Source organism: Triturus cristatus, chromosome 6 (assembly GCF_964204655.1).
Source record: "Triturus cristatus chromosome 6, aTriCri1.1, whole genome shotgun sequence".
NCBI lineage: Eukaryota > Metazoa > Chordata > Amphibia > Caudata > Salamandridae > Triturus > Triturus cristatus.
The window spans coordinates 1185836750-1185855800 of NC_140589.1; positions in this window are offsets into that span (position 1 = coordinate 1185836750).

A 19051-nucleotide genomic window follows, 5' to 3' on the forward strand; every position below is an offset into this window, starting at 1 on the left:
GCAGCTCTGCTGACCTGGTTTCTCTGGCTCTAGAGCAGCTCTGCTGACCTGGTTCTCTGGCTCTAAAGCAGCTCTGCTGACCGGGTTCGCTCCCTCTAAAGCAGCTCTGCTGACATGATTCTCTGACTCTAGAGCAGCTCTGCTAACATAGTTCTCTGGCTCTAAAGCAGCACTGCTGACCTCGTTCTCTGACTCTAGGTCAGCTCTGCTGACCTGGTTATCTTGCTCTAAATCAGCTCTGCTGACCTGGTTCTCAGCCTCTAGAGCAGCTCTGCTGACCTGTTTCTATGGCTCTAAAGCAGCTCTGCTGACCTGGTTCTCTGGCTCAAGGGCAGCTCTGTTGACCTGGTTCTCTGGCTCTAAAGCAGCTCTGCTGACCTGGTTCACTGCCTCTAGAGCAGCTCTGCTGATGTGGGTCTCTGGCTCTAGAGTAGCTCTGCTTACCTTGGTCTCTTGTTCTAGAGCAGCTCTGCTGACCTGCTTCTTAGGCTCTAGAGAAGCTCTGCTGACGTGGTTCTCTGGCTCTACAACGGCTCTGCTGACCTGGTTCTCAGCCTCTAGAGCAGTTCTGCTGACCTGGTTCTCTGGCTCTAAAGCAGTTCTGCTGACCTGGTTCTCTGCCTCTAGAGCAGCTCTGCTGACCTGGTTATATGGCTCTAAAGCAGCTCTGCTGACCTGGTTCTCTGGCTCCAGATCAGCTCTGCTGACCTGGTTCTCTGGCTCTAAAGCAGCTCTACTGACCTGATTTCTCTGGCTCTACAGCAGCTCTACGGACCTGGTTTCTCTGGCTGTAGATTAGCTCTGCTGACCTGGTTCTCTAGCTGTAGATTAGCTCTGCTGACCTGGTTCTTAGGCTCTAGAGCAGCTCTGCTGACCTGGTTCTTAGGCTCTAGAGCACCTCTGCTGACCTGGTTCTCTGGCTCTAGAGCAGCTCTGCAGGCCTGTTTCTATGGCTCTAACTCAGCTCTGCTGACCTGGTTCTCCCCCTCCAAATCAGCTCTGCTGACCTGGTTCTCTGCCTCTATAGCAGCTCTGCTGACCTGGTTCTATGGCTCTAAAGCAGCTCTGCTGACCAGGTTCTCTGGCTCCAAAGCGGCTCTGCTGACCTGGTTCTCTCCCTCTATAGCAGCTCTGCTGACCCGGTTTCTCTGGCTCTAGAGCAGCTCTGCTGACCTGGTTCGCTCCCTCTAAAGCATCTCTGCTGACATGGTTCTCTGCCTCTAGAGCAGCTCTGCTGACATGGTTCTCTGGCTCTAATGCAGCTCTGCTGACCTCGTTCTCTGACTCTAGGTCGGCTCTGCTGACCTGGTTATCTGGCTCTAAAGCAGCTCTGCTGACCTGGTTCTCAGCCTCTAGAGCAGCTCTGATGACCTGTTTCTATGGCTCTAACTCAGCTCTGCTGACCTGGTTCTCCCCCTCCAAATCAGCTCTGCTGACCTGGTTCTCTGCCTCTATAGCAGCTCTGCTGACCTGGTTCTATGGCTCTAAAGCAGCTCTGCTGACCAGGTTCTCTGGCTCCAAAGCGGCTCTGCTGACCTGGTTCTCTCCCTCTATAGCAGCTCTGCTGACCCGGTTTCTCTGGCTCTAGAGCAGCTCTGCTGACCTGGTTCGCTCCCTCTAAAGCATCTCTGCTGACATGGTTCTCTGCCTCTAGAGCAGCTCTGCTGACATGGTTCTCTGGCTCTAATGCAGCTCTGCTGACCTCGTTCTCTGACTCTAGGTCGGCTCTGCTGACCTGGTTATCTGGCTCTAAAGCAGCTCTGCTGACCTGGTTCTCAGCCTCTAGAGCAGCTCTGCTGACCTGTTTCTATGGCTCTAAAGCAGCTCTGCTGACCTGGTTCTCTGGCTCTAGGGCAGCTCTGCTGACCTGGTTCTCTGGCTCTAAAGCAGCTCTGCTGACCTGGTTCTCTGCCTCTAGAGCAGCTCTGCTGACGTGGGTCTCTGGCTCTAGAGTAGCTCTGCTTACCTGGGTCTCTTGTTCTAGAGCAGCTCTGCTGACCTGGTTCTCTGGCTCTAAAGCAGTTCTGCTGACCTGGTTCTCTGCCTCTAGAGCAGCTCTGCTGACCTGGTTCTATGGCTCTAATGCAGCTCTGCTGACTGGTTCTCTGGCTCTAAAGCAGCTCTACTGACCTGGTTCCTCTGGCTCTACAGCAGCTCTGCTGACCTGGTTCTCTGGCTGTAGAGCAGCTCTGCTGACCTGGTTCTTAGGCTCTAGAGCAGCTCTGCTGACCTGGTTCTTAGGCTCTAAATCAGCTCTGCTGACCTGGTTCTTTGGCTATAGAGCAGCACTGCTGACCTGGTTCTATGGCTCAAACTCAGCTCTGCTGACCTGGTTCTTCCCCTCTAAATCAGCTCTGCTGACCTGACTCTCTGCCTCTAGAGCAGCTCTGCTGACCTGGTTCTATGGCTCTAAAGCAGCTCTGCTGACCAGGGTCTCTGGCTCCAAAGCGGCTCTGCTGACCTGGTTCTCTCCCTCTAAAGCAGCTCTGCTGACCCGGTTTCTCTGGCTCCAGAGACGCTCTGCTGACCTGGTTCTCTGGCTCTACAGCAGATCTGCTGACCTGGTTCTCGCCCTCTAAAGCACCTCTGCTGACATGGTTCTCTGCCTCTAGAGCAGCTCTGCTGACCTGGTTCTCTGGCTCTAAAGCAGCTCTGCTGACCTCGTTCTCTGACTCTAGGTCAGCTCTGCTTGACCTGGTTATCTGGCTCTAAAGCTGCTCTGCTGACCTGGTTCTCAGCCTCTAGAGCAGCTCTGCTGACCTGGTTCTCTTGCTCTAAAGCAGTTCTGCTGACCTGGTTCTCTGCCTCTAGAGCAGCTCTGCTGACCTGGTTATATGGCTCTAAAGCAGCTCTGCTGACCTGGTTCTCTGGCTCTGGATCAGCTCTGCTGATCTGGTTCTCTGGCTGTAGAGCAGCTCTGCTGACCTGGTTCTTAGGCTCTAGAGCAGCTCTAATGACCTGGTTCTTAGGCTCTAGAGCACCTCTGCTGACCTGGTTCTATTGCTCTAAAACAGCTCTGCTGACCTGGTTCTCTGGCTCTAGATCAGCTCTGCTGGCCTTGTTCTATGGCTCTAACTCAGCTCTGCTGACCTGGTTCTCTCCCGCTAAATCAGCTCTGCTGACCTGGTTCTCTGCCTCTATAGCAGCTCTGCTGACCTGGTTCTATGGTTCTAAAGCAGCTCTGCTGACCAGGTTCTCTGGCTCCAAAGCGTGCTCTGCTGACCTGGTTCTCTCCCCCTATAGCAGCTCTGCTGACCTGGTTTCTCTGGCTCTAGAGCAGCTCTGCTGACCTGGTTCTCTGGCTCTAAAGCAGCTCTGCTGACCGGGTTCGCTCCCTCTAAAGCAGCTCTGCTGACATGATTCTCTGCCTCTAGAGCAGCTCTGCTGACATAGTTCTCTGGCTCTAAAGCAGCACTGCTGACCTCGTTCTCTGACTCTAGGTCAGCTCTGCTGACCTGGTTATCTTGCTCTAAATCAGCTCTGCTGACCTGGTTCTCAGCCTCTAGAGCAGCTCTGCTGACCTGTTTCTATGGCTCTAAAGCAGCTCTGCTGACCTGGTTCTCTGGCTCAAGGGCAGCTCTGTTGACCTGGTTCTCTGGCTCTAAGGCAGCTCTGCTGACCTGGTTCACTGCCTCTAGAGCAGCTCTGCTGATGTGGGTCTCTGGCTCTAGAGTAGCTCTGCTTACCTTGGTCTCTTGTTCTAGAGCAGCTCTGCTGACCTGCTTCTTAGGCTCTAGAGAAGCTCTGCTGACCTGGTTCTCTGGCTCTACAATGGCTCTGCTGACCTGGTTCTCAGCCTCTAGAGCAGCTCTGCTGACCTGGTTCTCTGGCTCTAAAGCAGTTCTGCTGACCTGGTTCTCTGCCTCTATAGCAGCTCTGCTGACCTGGTTATATGGCTCTAAAGCAGCTCTGCTGACCTGGTTCTCTGGCTCCGGATCAGCTCTGCTGACCTGGTTCTCTGGCTCTAAAGCAGCTCTACTGACCTGGTTTCTCTGGCTCTACAGCAGCTCTACGGACCTGGTTTCTCTGGCTGTAGATTAGCTCTGCTGACCTGGTTCTCTAGCTGTAGATTAGCTCTGCTGACCTGGTTCTTAGGCTCTAGAGCAGCTCTGCTGACCTGGTTCTTAGGCTCTAGAGCACCACTGCTGACCTGGTTCTCTGGCTCTAGAGCAGCTCTGCAGGCCTGTTTCTATGGCTCTAACTCAGCTCTGCTGACCTGGTTCTCCCCCTCCAAATCAGCTCTGCTGACCTGGTTCTCTGCCTCTATAGCAGCTCTGCTGACCTGGTTCTATGGCTCTAAAGCAGCTCTGCTGACCAGGTTCTCTGGCTCCAAAGCGGCTCTGCTGACCTGGTTCTCTCCCTCTATAGCAGCTCTGCTGACCTGGTTTCTCTGGCTCTAGAGCAACTCTGCTGACCTGGTTCGCTCCCTCTAAAGCATCTCTGCTGACATGGTTCTCTGCCTCTAGAGCAGCTCTGCTGACATGGTTCTCTGGCTCTAATGCAGCTCTGCTGACCTCGTTCTCTGACTCTAGGTCGGCTCTGCTGACCTGGTTATCTGGCTCTAAAGCAACTCTGCTGACCTGGTTCTCAGCCTCTAGAGCAGCTCTGCTGACCTGTTTCTATGTCTCTAAAGCAGCTCTGCTGACCTGGTTCTCTGGCTCTTGGGCAGCTCTGCTGACCTGGTTCTCTGGCTCTAAAGCAGCTCTGCTGACCTGGTTCTCTGCCTCTAGAGCAGCTCTGCTGACGTGGGTCTCTGGCTCTAGAGTAGCTCTGCTTACCTGGGTCTCTTGTTCTAGAGCAGCTCTGCTGACCTGGTTCTCTGGCTCTAAAGCAGTTCTGCTGACCTGGTTCTCTGCCTCTAGAGCATCTCTGCTGACCTAGTTCTATGGCTCTAATGCAGCTCTGCTGACTGGTTCTCTGGCTCTAGATCAGCTCTGCTGACCTGGTTCTCTGGTTCTAAAGGAGCTCTACTTACCTGGTTTCTCTGGCTCTACAGCAGCTCTGCTGACCTGGTTCTCTGGCTGTAGAGCAGCTCTGCTGACCTGGTTCTTAGGCTCTAGAGCAGCTCTGCTGACCTGGTACTTAGGCTCTAAATCAGCTCTGCTGACCTGGTTCTTTGGCTATAGAGCAGCACTGCTGACCTGGTTCTATGGCTCAAACTCAGCTCTGCTGACCTGGTTCTTCCCCTCTAAATCAGCTCTGCTGACCTGACTCTCTGCCTCTAGAGCAGCTCTGCTGACCTGGTTCTATGGCTCTAAAGCAGCTCTGCTGACCAGGTTCTCTGGCTCCAAAGCGGCTCTGCTGACCTGGTTCTCTCCCTCTAAAGCAGCTCTGCTGACCCGGTATCTCTGGCTCCAGAGACGCTCTGCTGACCTGGTTCTCTGGCTCTAATGCAGATCTGCTGACCTGGTTCTCGCCCTCTAAAGCACCTCTGCTGACATGGTTCTCTGCCTCTAGAGCAGCTCTGCTGACCTGGTTCTTTGGCTCTAAAGCAGCTCTGCTGACCTCGTTCTCTGACTCTAGGTCAGCTCTGCTTGACCTGGTTATCTGGCTCTAAAGCTGCTCTGCTGACCTGGTTCTCAGCCTCTAGAGCAGCTCTGCTGACCTGGTTCTCTTGCTCTAAAGCAGTTCTGCTGACCTGGTTCTCTGCCTCTAGAGCAGCTCTGCTGACCTGGTTATATCGCTCTAAAGCAGCTCTGCTGACCTGGTTCTCTGGCTCTGGATCAGCTCTGCTGATCTGGTTCTCTGGCTGTAGAGCAGCTCTGCTGACCTGGTTCTTAGGCTCTAGAGCAGCTCTAATGACCTGGTTCTTAGGCTCTAGAGCACCTCTGCTGACCTGGTTCTATTGCTCTAAAACAGCTCTGCTGACCTGGTTCTCTGGCTCTAGATCAGCTCTGCTGGCCTGGTTCTATGGCTCTAACTCAGCTCTGCTGACCTGGTTCTCTCCCGCTAAATCAGCTCTGCTGACCTGGTTCTCTGCCTCTATAGCAGCTCTGCTGACCTGGTTCTATGGCTCTAAAGCAGCTCTGCTGACCAGGTTCTCTGGCTCCAAAGCGGCTCTGCTGACCTGGTTCTCTCCCCCTATAGCATCTCTGCTGACCTGGTTTCACTGGCTCTAGAGCAGCTCGGCTGACCTGGTTCTCTGGCTCTAAAGCAGCTCTGCTGACCGGGTTCGCTCCCTCTAAAGCAGCTCTGCTGACATGATTCTCTGCCTCTAGAGCAGCTCTGCTGACATAGTTCTTTGGCTCTAAAGCAGCTCTGCTGACCTCGTTCTCTGACTCTAGGTCAGCTCAGCTGACCTGGTTATCTTGCTCTAAATCAGCTCTGCTGACCTGGTTCTCAGCCTCTAGAGCAGCTCTGCTGACCTGTTTCTATGGCTCTAAAGCAGCTCTGCTTACCTGGTTCTCTGGCTCTAGGGCAGCTCTGTTGATCTGGTTCTCTGGCTCTAAAGCAGCTCTGCTGACCTGGTTCACTGCCTCTAGAGCAGCTCTGCTGATGTGGGTCTCTGGCTCTAGAGTAGCTCTGCTTACCTTGGTCTCTTGTTCTAGAGCAGCTCTGCTGACCTGCTTCTTAGGCTCTAGAGAAGCTCTGCTGACCTGGTTCTCTGGCTCTACAACAGCTCTGCTGACCTGGTTCTCTCCCTCTAAAGAGCTCTGCTGACCTGGTTCTCTCCTCTAAAGCAGCTCTGCTGACCTGGTTGTCTGCTTCTAGATCAGCTATGCTGACCTGGTTCTCTGGCTCTAAAGCAGCTCTGCTGACCTGGTTCTGGTTCTCTGGCTGTAGAGCAGCTCTGCTGACCTGGTCCTTAGGCTCTAGAGCAGCTCTGCTTACCTGGTTCTTAGGCTCTAGAGCTCCTATGCTGACCTGGTTCTATTGCTCTAAAGCAGCTCTGCTGACCTGGTTCTCTGGCTCTAGAGCAGCTCTGCTGACCTGGTTCTATGGCTCCAAAGCAGCTCTGCTGACCTGATTCTCTGGCTGTAGAGCAGCTCTGCTGACATGGTTCTTAGGCTCTAGAGCAGCTCTGCTGACCGACCTGGTTCTTTGGCTCTAGAGCACCTCTGCTGACCTGGTTCTATTGCTTTAAAGCAGCTCTGCTGACCTGGTTCTCTGGCTCTAGAGCAGCTCTGCTGACCTGGTTCTATGGCTCTAACCCAGCTCTTCTGACCTGGTTCTCTCCCTCTAAATCAGCTTTGCTGACCTGGTTGTCTGCCTCTAGAGCAGCTCTGCTGACCTGGTTCTATGGCTATAAAGCAGCTCTGCTGACCAGGTTCTCTGGCTCCAAAGCTGCTCTGGTGACCTGGTTCTCTCCCTCTAAACCAGCTCTGCTGACCTGGTTTCTCTGGCTGTAGAGCAGCTCTGCTGACCTGGTTCTCTGGCTCTAAAGCAGCTCTGCTGACCTGGTTCTCTCCCTCTAAAGCAGCTCTACTGACATGGTTCTCTGCCTCTAGAGCAGCTCTGTTGACCTGGTTCTCTGGCTCTAAAGCAGCTCTGCTAACCTGGTTCACTGCCTCCAGAGCAGCTCTGCTGATGTGGGTCTCTGGCTCTAGAGAAGCTCTGCTTACCTTGGTCTCTTGTTCTAGAGCAGCTCTGCTGACCTGCTTCTTAGGCTCTAGAGAAGCTCTGCTGACCTGGTTCTCTGGCTCTACAACGGCTCTGCTGACCTGGTTCTCTCCCTCTAAAGAGCTCTGCTGACCTGGTTCTCTCCTCTAAAGCATCTCTGCTGACCTGGTTGTCTGCTTCTAGATCAGCTATGCTGACCTGGTTCTCTAGCTCTAAAGCAGCTCTGCTGACCTGGTTCTGGTTCTCTGGCTGTAGAGCAGCTCTGCTGACCTGGTCCTTAGGCTCTAGAGCAGCTCTGCTTACCTGGTTCGTAGGCTCTAGAGCACCTCTGCTGACCTGGTTCTATTGCTCTAAAGCAGCTCTGCTGACCTGGTTCTCTGGCTCTAGAGCAGCTCTGCTGACCTGGTTCTATGGCTCCAAAGCAGCTCTGCTGACCTGATTCTCTGGCTGTAGAGCAGCTCTGCTGACCTGGTTCTTAGGCTCTAGAGCAGCTCTGCTGACCTGGTTCTTAGGCTCTAGAGCACCTCTGCTGACCTGGTTCTATTGCTCTAAAGCAGCTCTGCTGACCTGGTTCTCTGCCTCTTGAGCAGCTCTGCTGACCTGGTTCTATGGCTCTAACCCAGCTCTTCTGACCTGGTTCTCTCCCTCTAAATCAGCTCTGCTGACCTGGTTGTCTGCCTCTAGAGCAGCTCTGCTGACCTGGTTCTATGGCTCTAAAGCAGCTCTGCTGACCAGGTTCTCTGGCTCCAAAGCGGCTCTGGTGACCTGGTTCTCTCCCTCTAAACCAGCTCTGCTTACCTGGTTTCTCTGGCTGTAGAGCAACTCTGCTGATCTGGTTCTCTGGCTCTAAAGCAGCTCTGCTGACCTGGTTCTCTCCCTCTAAAGCAGCTCTGCTGACATGGTTCTCTGCCTCTAGAGCAGCTCTGCTGACCTGGTTCTCTGGCTCTAAAGCAGCTCTACTGACCTCCTTCTCTGACTCTAGGTCAGCTCTGCTGACCTGGTTATCTGGCTCTAAAGCAGCTATGCTGACCTGGTTCTCTCCCTCTAAAGAGCTCTGCGGGCCTGGTTCTCTGGCTCTGAAGCAGCTCTTCTGACCTGGTTCTCTCCCTCCAAAGCAGCTCTGCTGACCTGGTTTCTCTGGCTCTACAGCAGCTCTGATGACCTGGTTCTCTGGCTCTAGAGCAGCTCTGCTGACCTGGTTCTTAGGCTCTAGAGCAGCTCTGCTGATCTTGTTCTCTGGCTCTAAAGCAGCTCTGCTGACCTGGTACTGTTACTCTAAAGCAGCTCTGCTGACCTGGTTCTCTGGCTCTAGAGCAGCTCTGCTGACCTGGTTCTCTGGCTCTAAAGCAGCTCTGTTGACCTGGTTTTCTCCCTCTAAATTAGTTCTGCTGACCTGGTTCTCTGCCTATAGAGCAGCTCTGCTGACCTGGTTCTATTGTTCTAAAGCAACTCTGCTGACCTAGTTCTCTGGCTCTAGAGCAGCTCTGCTGACCAGGTTCTCTGGCTCTATAGCAGCTCTGCTGACCTGGTTCTCTCCCTCTAACGCAGCTCTGCTGACCTGGTTTTTCTGGCTCTAGAGTGGCTCTGCTGACCTGGTTCTCTGGCTCTAAAGCAGTTCTGCTGGCCTGGTCCTCTCCCTCTAAAGCAGCTCTGCTGTCCGTGTTCCCTGCCTCTAGAGCAGCTCTGCTAACCAGGTTCTAAGGCTCTAAAGCAGCTCTGCTGACCTAGTTCTATGGCTCTAAAGCAGCTCTGCTGACCTGGTTCTCTGGCTCTAGAAGAGCTCTGCTGACCTGGTTCTCTGGCTCTAAAGCAGCTCTGCTGACCTGGATTCTCCCTCTAAAGAGCTCTGCTGACCTGGTTCTCTCCCTCGAAAAGCAGCTCTGCTGACCTGGTTCTCTGCCTCTAGAGCAGCTCTGCTGACCTGGTTCTCTGGCTCTAAATCAGCTCTGCTGACCTCGTTCTCTGACTCTAGGTCAGCTCTGATGACCTGGTTATCTGGCTCAAAAGCTGCTCTGCTGACCTGGTTCTCAGCCTCTAGAGCAGCTCTGCTGACCTGGTTCTCTGGCTCTAAATCAGTTCTGCTGACCTGGTTCTCTGCCTCTAGAGCAGCTCTGCTGACCTGGTTATATGGCTCTAAAGCAGCTCTGCTGACCTGGTTCTCTGACTCTGGATCAGCTCTGCTGACCTGGTTCTCTGGCTCTAAAGCAGCTCTACTGACCTGGTTTCTCTGGCTCTACAGCAGCTCTGCTGTCCTGGTTCTCTGGCTGTAGATTAGCTCTGCTGACCTGGTTCTTAGGCTCTAGAGTAGCTCTCCTGACCTGGTTCTTAGGCTCTAGAGTACCTCTGCTGACCTGGTTCTATTGCTCTAAAACAGCTCTGCTGACCTGGTTCTCTGGCTCTAGATCAGCTCTGCTGGCCTGGTTCTATGGCTCTAACTCAGCTCTGCTGACCTGGTTCTCTCCCTCTAAATCAGCTCTGCTGACCTGGTTCTCTGCCTCTAGAGCACCTCTGCTGACCTGGTTCTATTGCTCTAAAGCAGCTCAGCTGACCTGGTTCTCTGGCTCTAGAGCAGCTCTGCTGACCTGGTTCTATGGCTCTAACCCAGCTCTTCTGACCTGGTTCTCTCCCTCTAAATCAGCTCTGCTGACCTGGTTGTCTGCTTCTAGAGCAGCTCAGCTGACCTGGTTCTATGGCTCTAAAGCATCTCTGCTGACCAGGTTCTCTGGCTCCAAAGCAGCTCTGCTGACCTGGTTCTCTCCCTCTAAACCAGCTCTGCTGACCTGATTTCTCTGGCTGTAGAGCAGCTCTGCTGACCTGGTTCTCTGGCTCTAAAGCAGCTCTGCTGACCTGCTTCTCTCCCTCTAAAGCGGCTCTGCTGACATGGTTCTCTGCCTCTAGAGAAGCTCTGCTGACCTGGTTCTCTGGCTCTAAAGCAGCTCTACTGACCTCATTCTCTGACTCTAGGTCAGCTCTGCAGACCTGGTTATCTGGCTCTAAAGCAGCTCTGCTGACCTGGTTCTCTCCCTCTAAAGAGCTCTGCGGACCTGGTTCTCTGGCTCTGAAGCAGCTCTGCTGACCTGGTTCTCTCCCTCTAAACCAGCTCTGCTGACCTGGTTTCTCTGGCTGTAGAGCAGCTCTGCTGACCTGGTTCTCTGGCTCTAAAGCAGCTCTGCTGACCTGGTTCTCTCCCTCTAAAGTGGCTCTGCTGACATGGTTCTCTGCCTCTAGAGCAGCTCTGCAGACCTGGTTATCTGGCTCTAAAGCAGCTCTGCTGACCTGGTTCTCTCCCTCTAAAGAGCTCTGCGGACCTGGTTCTCTGGCTCTGAAGCAGCTCTGCTGACCTGGTTCTCTCCCTCCAAAGCAGCTCTGCTGACCTGGTTTCTCTGTCTCTACAGCAGCTCTGCTGACCTGGTTCTCTGGCTCTAGAGCAGCTCTGCTGACCTGGTTCTTAGGCTCTAGAGCAGCTCTGCTGACCTCGTTCTCTGACTCTAGGTCAGCTCTGATGACCTGGTTATCTTGCTCAAAAGCTGCTCTGCTGACCTGGTTCTCAGCCTCTAGAGCAGCTCTGCTGACCTGGTTCTCTGGCTCTATCTCAGTTCTGCTGACCTGGTTCTCTGCCTCTAGAGCAGCTCTGCTGACCTGGTTATATGGCTCTAAAGCAGCTCTGCTGACCTGGTTCTCTGGCTCTGGATCAGCTCTGCTGACCTAGTTCTCTGGCTCTAAAGCAGCTCTACTGACCTGGTTTCTCTGGCTCTACAGCAGCTCTGCTGACCTGGTTCTCTGGCTGTAGATTAGCTCTGCTGACCTGGTTCTTAGGCTCTAGAGTAGCTCTGCTGACCTGGTTCATTGGCTCTAGAGTACCTCTGCTGACCTGGTTCTATTGCTCTAAAACAGCTCTGCTGACCTGGGTCTCTGGCTCTAGATCAGCTCTGCTGGCCTGGTTCTATGGCTCTAACTCAGCTCTGCTGACCTGGTTCTCTCCCTCTAAATCAGCTCTGCTGACCTGGTTCTCTGCCTCTATAGCAGCTCTGCTGACCTGGTTCTATGGCTCTAAAGCAACTCTGCTGACCAGGTTCTCTGGCTCCAAAGCGGCTCTGCTGACCTGGTTCTCTCCCTCTACAGCAGCTCTGCTGACCTGGTTTCTCTGGCTCTAGAGCAGCTCTGCTGACCTGGTTCTCTGGCTCTAAAGCAGCTCTGCTGACCGGGTTCGCTCCCTCTAAATCAGCTCGGCTGACCTGGTTCTCAGGATCTAGAGCAGCTCTGCTGACCTGTTTCTATGGCTCTAAAGCAGCTCTGCTGACCTGGTTCTCTGGATCTAGGGCAGCTCTAGTGACCTGGTTCTCTGGCTGTAGAGCAGCTCTGCTGACCTGGTTCTTAGGCTCTAGAGCAGCTCTGCTGACCTGGTTCTTAGGCACTAGAGCACCTCTGCTGACCTGGTTCTATTGCTCTAAAGCGGCTCTGCTGACCTGGTTCTATGGCTCCAAAGCAGCTCTGCTGACCTGATACTCTGGCTCTAGAGCAGCTCTGCTGACCTGGTTCTTAGGCTCTAGAGCAGCTCTGCTGACCTGGTTCTTAGGCTCTAGAGCACCTCTGCTGACCTGGTTCTATTGCTCTAAAGCAGCTCTGCTGACCTGGTTCTCTGGCTCTAGAGCAGCTCTGCTGACCTGGTTCTATGGCTCTAACCCAGCTCTTCTGACCTGGTTCTCTCCCTCAAAATCAGCTCTGCTGAACTGGTTGTCTGCCTCTAGAGCAGCTCTGCTGACCTGGTTCTATGGCTCTAAAGCAGCTCTGCTGACCAGGTTCTCTGGCTCCAAAGCGGCTCTGCTGACCTGGTTCTCTCCCTCTAAAGCAGCTCTGCTGACCCGGTTTCTCTGGCTCCAGAGACGCTCTGCTGACCTGGTTCTCTGGCTCTAATGCAGCTCTGCTGACCTGGTTCTCTCCCTCTAAAGCAGCTCTGCTGACATGGTTCTCTGCCTCTAGAGCAGCTCTGCTGACCTGGTTCTCTGGCTCTAAAGCAGCTCTACTGACCTCATTCTCTGACTCTAGGTCAGCTCTGCTGACCTGGTTATCTGGCTCTAAAGCAGCTCTGCTGACCTGGTTCTCTCCCTCTAAAGAGCTCTGCGGACCTGGTTCTCTGGCTCTTAAGCAGCTCTGCTGACCTGGTTCTCTCCCTCCAAAGCAGCTCTGCTGACCTGGTTTCTCTGGCTCTACAGCAGCTCTGCTGACCTGGTTCTCTGGCTCTAGAGCAGCTCTGCTGACCTGGTTCTTAGGCTCTAGAGCAGCTCTGCTGACCTTGTTCTCTGGCTCTAAAGCAGCTCTGCTGACCTGGTACTATTACTCTAAAGCAGCTCTGCTGACCTGGTTCTCTGGCTCTAGAGCAGCTCTGCGGACCTGGTTCTCTGGCTCTAAAGCAGCTCTGTTGACCTGGTTTTCTCCCTCTAAATCAGTTCTGCTGACCTGGTTCTCTGCCTCTAGAGCAGCTCTGCTGACCTGGTTCTATTGTTCTAAAGCAACTCTGCTGACCTAGTTCTCTGGCTCTAGAGCAGCTCTGCTGACCAGGTTCTCTGGCTCTATAGCAGCTCTGCTGACCTGGTTCTCTCCCTCTAACGCAGCTCTGCTGACCTGGTTTTTCTGGCTCTAGAGTGGCTCTGCTGACCTGATTCTCTGGCTCTAAAGCAGTTCTGCTGGCCTGGTCCTCTCCCTCTAAAGAGCTCTACTGACCTGGTTCTCTCCCTCGAAAAGCAGCTCTGCTGACCTGGTTCTCTGCCTCTAGAGCAGCTCTGCTGACCTGGTTATCTGGCTCAAAAGCTGCTCTGCTGACCTGGTTCTCAGCCTCTAGAGCAGCTCTGCTGACCTGGTTCTCTGGCTCTAAATCAGTTCTGCTGACCTGGTTCTCTGCCTCTATAGCAGCTCTGCTGACCTGGTTAAATGGCTCTAAAGCAGCTCTGCTGACCTGGTTCTCTGGCTCTGGATCAGCTCTGCTGACCTGGTTCTCTGGCTCTAAAGCAGCTCTACTGACCTGGTTTCTCTGGCTCTACAGCAGCTCTGCTGACCTGGTTCTCTGGCTGTAGATTAGCTCTGCTGACCTGGTTCTTAGGCTCTAGAGTAGCTCTGCTGACCTGGTTCTTAGGCTCTAGAGTACCTCTGCTGACCTGGTTCTATTGCTCTAAAACAGCTCTGCTGACCTGGCTCTCTGCCTCTAGAGCAGCTCTGCTGACCTGGTTCTCTGGCTCTAAAGCAGCTCTACTGACCTCCTTCTCTGACTCTAGGTCAGCTCTGCTGACCTGGTTATCTGGCTCTAAAGCAGCTATGCTGACCTGGTTCTCTCCCTCTAAAGAGCTCTGCGGACCTGGTACTCAGGCTCTGAAGCAGCTCTGCTGACCTGGTTCTCTCCCTCCAAAGCAGCTCTGCTGACCTGGTTTCTCTGGCTCTACAGCAGCTCTGCTGACCTGGTTCTCTGGCTCTAGAGCAGCTCTGCTGACCTGGTTCTTAGGCTCTAGAGCAGCTCTGCTGACCTTGTTCTCTGGCTCTAAAGCAGCTCTGCTGACCTGGTACTATTACTCTAAAGCAGCTCTGCTGACCTGGTTCTCTGGCTCTAGAACAGATCTGCTGACCTGGTTCTCTGGCTCTAAAGCAGCTCTGTTGACCTGGTTTTCTCCCTCTAAATCAGTTCTGCTGACCTGGTTCTCTGCCTATAGAGCAGCTCTGCTGACCTGGTTCTATTGTTCTAAAGCAACTCTGCTGACCTAGTTCTCTGGCTCTAGAGCAGCTCTGCTGACCAGGTTCTCTGGCTCTATAGCAGCTCTGCTGACCTGGTTCTCTCCCTCTAACGCAGCTCTGCTGACCTGGTTTTTCTGGCTCTAGAGTGGCTCTGCTGACCTGGTTCTCTGGCTCTAAAGCAGTTCTGCTGGCCTGGTCATCTCCCTCTAAAGCAGCTCTGCTGTCCGTGTTCCCTGCCTCTAGAGCAGCTCTGCTAACCAGGTTCTAAGGCTCTAAAGCAGCTCTGCTGACCTAGTTCTATGGCTCTAAAGCAGCTCTGCTGACCTGGTTCTCTGGCTCTAGAGGAGCTCTGCTGACCTGGTTCTCTGGCTCTAAAGCAGCTCTGCTGACCTGGATTCTCCCTCTAAAGAGCTCTGCTGACCTGGTTCTCTCCCTCGAAAAGCAGCTCTGCTGACCTGGTTCTCTGCCTCTAGAGCAGCTCTTCTGACCTGGTTCTCTGGCTCTAAAGCAGCTCTGCTGACCTCGTTCTCTGACTCTAGGTCAGCTCTGATGACCTGGTTATCTGGCTCAAAAGCTGCTCTGCTGACCTGGTTCTCAGCCTCTAGAGCAGCTCTGCTGACCTGGTTCTCTGGCTCTAAATCAGTTCTGCTGACCTGGTTCTCTGCCTCTAGAGCAGCTCTGCTGACCTGGTTATATGGCTCCAAAGCAGCTCTACTGACCTGGTTCTCTGGCTCTGGATCAGCTCTGCTGACCTGGTTCTCTGGCTCTAAAGCAGCTCTACTGACCTGGTTTCTCTGGCTCTACAGCAGCTCTGCTGACCTGGTTCTCTGGCTGTAGATTAGCTCTGCTGACCTGGTTCTTAGGCTCTAGAGTAGCTCTCCTGACCTGGTTCTTAGGCTCTAGAGTACCTCTGCTGACCTGGTTCTATTGCTCTAAAACAGCTCTGCTGACCTGGTTCTCTGGCTCTAGATCAGCTCTGCTGGCCTGGTTCTATGGCTCTAACTCAGTTCTGCTGACCTGGTTCTCTCCCTCTAAATCAGCTCTGCTGACCTGGTTCTCTGCCTCTAGAGCACCTCTGCTGACCTGGTTCTATTGCTCTAAAGCAGCTCTGCTGACCTGGTTCTCTGGCTCTAGAGCAGCTCTGCTGACCTGGTTCTATGGCTCTAACCCAGCTCTTCTGACCTGGTTCTCTCCCTCTAAATCAGCTCTGCTGACCTGGTTGTCTGCTTCTAGAGCAGCTCAGCTGACCTGGTTCTATTGCTCTAAAGCATCTCTGCTGACCAGGTTCTCTGGCTACAAAGCAGCTCTGCTGACCTGGTTCTCTCCCTCTAAACCAGCTCTGCTGACCTGGTTTCTCTGGCTGTAGAGCAGCTCTGCTGACCTGGTTCTCTGGCTCTAAAGCAGCTCTGCTGACCTGGTTCTCTCCCTCTAAAGCGGCTCTGCTGACATGGTTCTCTGGCTCTAGAGCAGCTCTGCTGACCTGGTTCTTAGGCTCTAGAGCAGCTCTGCTGACCTCGTTCTCTGACTCTAGGTCAGCTCTGATGACCTGGTTATCTTGCTCAAAAGCTGCTCTGCTGACCTGGTTCTCAGCCTCCAGAGCAGCTCTGCTGACCTGGTTCTCTGGCTCTAGAGCAGCTCTGCTGACCTGGTTATATGGCTCTAAAGCAGCTCTGCTGACCTGGTTCTCTGGCTCTGGATCAGCTCTGCTGACCTGGTTCTCTGGCTCTAAAGCAGCTCTACTGACCTGGTTTCTCTGGCTCTAAAGCAGCTCTGCTGACCTGGTTCTCTGGCTGTAGATTAGCTCTGCTGACCTGGTTCTTAGACTCTAGAGTAGCTCTGCTGACCTGGTTCATTGGCTCTAGAGTACCTCTGCTGACCTGGTTCTATTGCTCTAAAACAGCTCTGCTGACCTGGGTCTCTGGCTCTAGATCAGCTCTGCTGGCCTGGTTCTATGGCTCTAACTCAGCTCTGCTGACCTGGTTCTCTCCCTCTAAATCAGCTCTGCTGACCTGGTTCTCTGCCTCTATAGCAGCTCTGCTGACCTGGTTCTATGGCTCTAAAGCAACTCTGCTGACCAGGTTCTCTGGCTCCAAAGCGGCTCTGCTGACCTGGTTCTCTCCCTCTACAGCAGCTCTGCTGACCTGGTTTCTCTGGCTCTAGAGCAGCTCTGCTGACCTGGTTCTCTGGCTCTAAAGCAGCTCTGCTGACCGGGTTCGCTCCCTCTAAATCAGCTCGGCTGACCTGGTTCTCAGGATCTAGAGCAGCTCTGCTGACCTGTTTCTATGGCTCTAAAGCAGCTCTGCTGACCTGGTTCTCTGGCTCTAGGGCCGCTCTAGTGTCCTGGTTCTCTGGCTGTAGAGCAGCTCTGCTGACCTGGTTCTGTGGAAATATGGGTTTTTCTGGTCAGTTATGTCCCCTATCTTGGACCCCAACGGTTCTATGTGCATGTTACAAGTACATGTATGTTCCCTCCAGTTCCAGTTATGAAGACGCAAACACATGTGCGTCCACCGTCAACATGTCCTCTGTCAGATCCGCCATGAATAGGCCGGATATTCCATTCCTAAGTATGAAGGGCCACCGGTTTTATATGGTTCACTTATGCCATTTCACAGTCCAGGCAAGTAGGCCCTGATTCTGTCATCAAACTCCTCTTGCCTTCTGCTTCTGAAAACTCCAGTCTGAGCCCGCATCTGTGACCATGAACTTTGTCTCATTCCCTGCGCGGCTCACGAAGCCTGACATCAGCCTATTCTCTGCCAAGAACTGTATTTCACCTTCGAGTTATCTGCTTCGCCCCTCAGCCGATGCATTCCTGTCTAGTAGTTTAAGTAAACATTCCTCCAGCTACCGAGCAAAGGCTCGGCTTCTCTGTCTTTATGCAAGTAATTCATAGCCCTGTTACCATGGAATATTCCTACCCCCTCGCATTTAGTGTAGACACTTAGACGCTTGTACACGCACGCACAGTCAGTATAGAATAGATTCTGTCCGAGAGTCCTTCTTGTGTGGATAACATAGTTCTTTAAACATAGGATGTTAGATATGATTTGGCATTAGGTTGACTTGACCCCCCAGACTTTTCGTCTCCACATGTAGAGCTAAATGTCAAGTCCCCTTCACCCCCTAGTTGCACGTCAATCACACGTCATGCTGCTGCGCGCGCATCTATGCCAAGTATTATCTTATAGATCCACCTATATATGACATCGTAACCAATTATGTTCCTTTTACTCCTTATTACACCCATTTTTGGTTACGCATATGAATCGTCATTTTCCTTATCAATTGTTACGCCTACCGCATTCGCTTCATTGTAATGTATGTTCTATAAAAATCATTTCTTGTCAATAAAGTATGTACTTCACTTCCTGAACCTCCGTGGTGATGGAACTTGGAGCAACCGATTATAATCGATCATTGGAATAAAGCCCATTCCGAACCTCTAATACCACGGATTCTGCCTCTTATTTTACTGAGCTATTTTATTATGTTTCTGTATCAAATTAAGTCCCGGTAATGAATTTTATTTACCACATGAATGGCGCCCGAATAGGGACACTTTCTCATCTCACGCGCCGGCGGTGAGTTGCAGGCCCGGTCTCCTGCCACAGCTGGACGGACAATAACGCGTACCAGCAGGATTTCCTGTATCTCCCTCCGGTCAAGCGGGGGCGACTGAGGCTGCGATCAACACCCAGACGAGGCGGTGAGAAGTGCGAAGTATCCCGACCAGAGCCTAGCTGAGAGAGCAAGATCCGAGGTATACAGAGGCCCACCAGTTCCCGAAATTCGAAGTCGAGTCCAGTTTCCGACGAGTCGAGTCCAGTCCAGTCCGGTTCAAGTTCAGTTGCCGAGGCCTTCCGTTTCCGAAGCTACCCGGTGAGTACCATTACTGGGGAGGCATTTCTGACGTGCACATAGGTTGTGCCGGTCAAGACGGGTTTGGGTACACAAATCCGGTCTGCACTGTTTCAGCAGTGTATCTGTACTGTTTAGCAGTATATCTAGTATATCAAGTATATAAATTCAGAATAAATCAGTTAAATTCGAGTATTATGTTTTGGTGTTTAAGTTATCCTTAGACCGTCATCATTATTGATTGCTCAGGTAAATGTTAAATGTTAAATGTTTTAAGTACGTACTGCATATCGTGGTGTGAATGACTGTTCATTATCGTGTTTACTGTATTAAATTTGTTCAAAAATCAAGTATCAGATCAGTTCTCAATATGCCGCTCTTTTCGAAACTAAGACAGATCACTACAAGAAAAGGGGTACTCGAAGAAGCCGTTCCTATTCCTCCTAGGGACACTCCAGGGTACTTCATGTATCATAAACATGGCTTAGACGCTATATTATTTCTTGATTTATGGGTAGACTACACCAAGGAATTACCAGAAAGTCAGAGGTGGCCCACAGCGGGAACCTGGGATGCAGAGTGCATCATGAAAGTAGAAGAAGAGTTATGGAAAAGGAAAGTCAGACAGTCACAGAAAGACGCCGTTGAGTTATGGCGTAAAGAATCTCATAGACGTACAGAAAAAGCACTCCGACAGGAAGAAAAGAATAAAGAGAGTTCAAATAAAGTTCGAGAAAATTTATTAATTGAAGAAGGTATCCGAGTGAAATCAGAACAAGTAGACAGACAAAGAAATGCCCTTATGAATGGTATGTATCCCCTTCTGGCCGAAGGATTACCTAAAGCTACTCCAGAAATACTGAAAGACTTGCCACCCCCATTATTCCCAATAAAGGTACATCCTAAGGGG